Source organism: Lycorma delicatula, chromosome 7 (genome assembly GCF_047948215.1).
Source record: "Lycorma delicatula isolate Av1 chromosome 7, ASM4794821v1, whole genome shotgun sequence".
Lineage (NCBI taxonomy): Eukaryota > Metazoa > Arthropoda > Insecta > Hemiptera > Fulgoridae > Lycorma > Lycorma delicatula.
This window is the reverse complement of record NC_134461.1, coordinates 43,044,669-43,048,361: the sequence shown is the minus strand read 5'-3', so window position 1 is coordinate 43,048,361 and position 3,693 is coordinate 43,044,669. Positions and strand designations below refer to the sequence as shown.

General features: G+C 26.7%; 1 non-coding gene across 1 annotated transcript; it reads left to right on the top strand.

Annotated features, from left to right (window-relative positions):
* The first annotated feature begins 346 nt into the window (after positions 1–346).
* Positions 347–420, top strand: TRNAI-AAU (transfer RNA isoleucine (anticodon AAU)). Its single transcript has one exon. It is a non-coding gene; the product is annotated as a tRNA-Ile (tRNA).
* The last annotated feature ends 3,273 nt before the right edge of the window (positions 421–3,693 follow it).

Sequence of the window (3,693 nt, the reverse complement as noted above, 5' to 3'; positions counted from 1 at the left end):
TCATAATTTGGACATAATACTTTATTATTATTTTTCAATAACACTTTATTAAAACGTATTTTGTATATTTAATTTTTATTGGTATGGTAAACAATTTAATTTGCAATTCTTATTGAATATTCGTTAAAAAAAAATTTTTCTTGAAAATAATAATAATAGTCTAACTCTCGTTTATACTAACTACATTTAATAAATCTACAAATCCTAAATTTTTCCGAAAAAAATATTGTTAATAAGTTCACGGTAACGATATGTTCAATCTAAAAATATTTCAAATTTTTCAATATTAACTAAAATGTGTAGTAGTTAAATTTATATATGTTTAGTAGTCGTCTGCGCGCCAGCTGGCCCATTAGCTCAGTTGGTTAGAGCGTCGTGCTAATAACGCGAAGGTCGTGGGTTCGATCCCCCCATGGGCCAATTTTTTTTTAAGTATAATGATTGTTATAATTCCCTGAAAATTACTAATTTATAAAACTTAGATTCTAATAATACAATTGAACTTTATCAAAACAATTTAATTTAAATTTTTTAAAGTTCAGTTACAGAACTTACTAAATTTTTGCTGAAATAAATTTAAATCAAAATATATTCAAGAATCTCAGATAACACAGTTAATTTTATCGATTTTAATCATTGTATCTTTGAATCGATTTCTTGTTTTATGTATTCTTTCAACTAATTAAATTTAAAGATTTTCGGCCGAAATGTGTTTAGTAAATTTTGCATCGATTTGATATATTTGTATATAACATTAATTTTTAAGGATAAGTAAGAAACAACTAAAAATGTAATTTAATTTTAATTGTTACATAAAAAAACAATGTACTCTTACCTTTATGATATTCAATAATGTTTCATCGTAAGAAAGGATTTGTTTACTACCCTGTTAGTAATTTTTTTTCTTTTCTTTAATTCAAACACTACTGAAAATTGTGAATATGAAGTAAAATACATTGTGATAACATATCTTTCATTCATTAGGCTTTGGGTTCAAAACTCACAGTTCAGTTTGACATTTTTCACAGGCTATAAAACTTATACATTTTTCAGTCAGATCATGGCACCCAAACGTTGAGCTTCTTTTTGTAGTCAGCTTTCTCCAAATGACTTAACAACGTTTGGTGGTGGATGTTTAGGTCATCGGCGATGTGATGACTGTTTACATGCCGATTTTCCTCGACTTTTGCCAAAATATTATTCACTTTTTCTGTGATTGTTCGCCCACTGAGAGGAGATCTTGGACATCGAAATTTTCTGAATGAAAGCGACTGAACTATCTTTTACCTGATGCTTTTAATAACGTGTCTTACCCATAAACAGCACAATTTTCTTCACGAGCCTGCACAGAATTTGCTCCTTTATCAAAATAAAATTGTAAAATATAGCGTGGTTTTACGGAAAGTTCACTATCTTCACGGCGTAGTACCTAACGTCTGAATATAATAATTGCAACACTTTTTGCACATCTACTAGCTTCAACTTCCAGCTGTTAATGACGTTCGACTTCACCCACTACGACTCATATCCTGATATTTGGGACGCTTACGCTATCTCATGCGCAAAAGGCTCACTACTTTTTAGATAACCTATTATTGAAAAAGTAATACTATTGGAATAACATTATTAATAATGGAAAATTTCGAGTAAGTACTCAATACAAATAGGTTAACAAATATTTAATAGAAAGAAACGTTTACTATGTAGTAAGACGCGAAGTTAAACTTATAATATTCTTGTGAAGCGTTATATTTAGAGAGTACTCTTGTATGTATTTGAAACGATGGGCAATAAAAACAATTGAAAAAGAAAGGCTGTAAGCTATTGAATTGTAGGAGTAGAGGAAAATAGAAAAGATTAATTTTACAGAGGGATTAGAATTAATTTACTGAATGAATAAGAATAGAAGCTAAATCAGAACAGGAAAGCTAATTAGTTATGGTATAACATGATTAGAGAAAGATTCATCTTCTATACAAAGATCAGTAGAAGGTTAGAAAAGAGTAAAAATGATAAGATGTAAAAGAAACTGGAAGCGACCCGGAAGTAAACCGTTGAGTTGGAAGTAGAAAAGATTAGAGACTGATGTGGTGCAACCTGCCTCAGGACAGACAGCCATGTAATGATGGTGATGACTTCCTACATTAAAAAATTAAAATTTATTACTTTTCACTGTCTCAGTCTACTTTTTTCTTTTTTTGTTGTAAATTCAATAATACTTTTAAATATGTTGTTAACAGGATGAAACATTTTTCAACCCTTATAACGTAGTTAAATAGTAATAAATTTCAATCCTAAAATCAGAATGGATTGTAAAAAATATTTTTTACTTTTTATTATTTTAGCAACAGAAATGATAAATTTTTATATTTTTTTAAATCTGATATTATCAGAAGATGGGAGCAATTTTTAACTCTTATTACTGGATAAAGTATAACATAACACCCTATAGTTAAAACGATAATTTTTATCATTTTTTTTCTAATTATTTATCATATTTACATCAAAGGTTTACCTCTGTCATGATCTAATGAATTTTACACTTTATCGTAAGAGTAAAGATTATATATTTTTAATTATTTATATAAGGTTTTTTTCTAGTTCAAATATATTATCCCAAAATTAATTTTTAAGGTTTTTCTATATGTTTTATATTAAAGTGGGATCGCAGGATTAAATATCTGAGGATTTAAAGAAAAGTACCTTCTTTTTTAGGTTAAAACTAGAACATTTAAATATATTTCTTTCTATTAATAAGTAAATTTGTAAATAAGAAACCAAGCAAAGGCATAATAAATAATTTTGCTTAAAATTATCATTTGATAACTGCTTAAAGTTTAAACTGTGCGAAAATATCGGAAAAGTCAGCAAATAACTTTTATTCTAAGCTTTTTTCAATACTACGCTTTTATTTTATTCCCTATTCTTCCCCTGAAAAAACTCATTTTGTAATTTTTTTATGTTTATTCTTATTTAATTTAACCTAACTTTGTTTATGTATTATATTATTAAAGGTGCTCTTAAGGTACTCGTGTTTTGAAGTACCTGTTTCAACATTTTTTTCGAAAATAGATTGTACAAAAAATTAATGTTGAAGTATATTTAAGGAAAGTATTTATCTGTCGCTATTTTTTAACATTTCTAGCGGTCGTCGATTTCATTATGTCTAACAGAAAAATAGAATACTTTTTACAGGTTTTCTTGAAATAAGTTTCAAGCTATAAAAATATGAGGTATAAAATTAAATTTTATTAATCAAATAATTTGTAAAATATAATTATTCAAAGAATGAGTTTTTTGTCTTGTAAAATATTTAAAAGAAAGGATTTCAAAGTTATTTTTTATTTAATAATCTATATAATATTTTTCTGTCATTTTGAATATTAAAGAATTTATAAACTATTAATAGCCTTATGTAATTTCTAAATTAAAACTTTATATATATATATATATAATTTATTAGAAATAAGTTTTAAATTAATTTTCAGCATAATCTATTTCATAAATATTGTATTGTAATTTTACGCGTAACTTGTTTTATAATGGTCCGACACTAGTATACAACTTATTTATTTTGTAACCTGTTCAACTAGTGAATAAGCAACCCCCCCACCCACAAATGATTTGTATGACATGTAAATGAGAAGTAATCTTGTACAGACTCAGGCCGACTATTCCTGAGACATGTGGTTA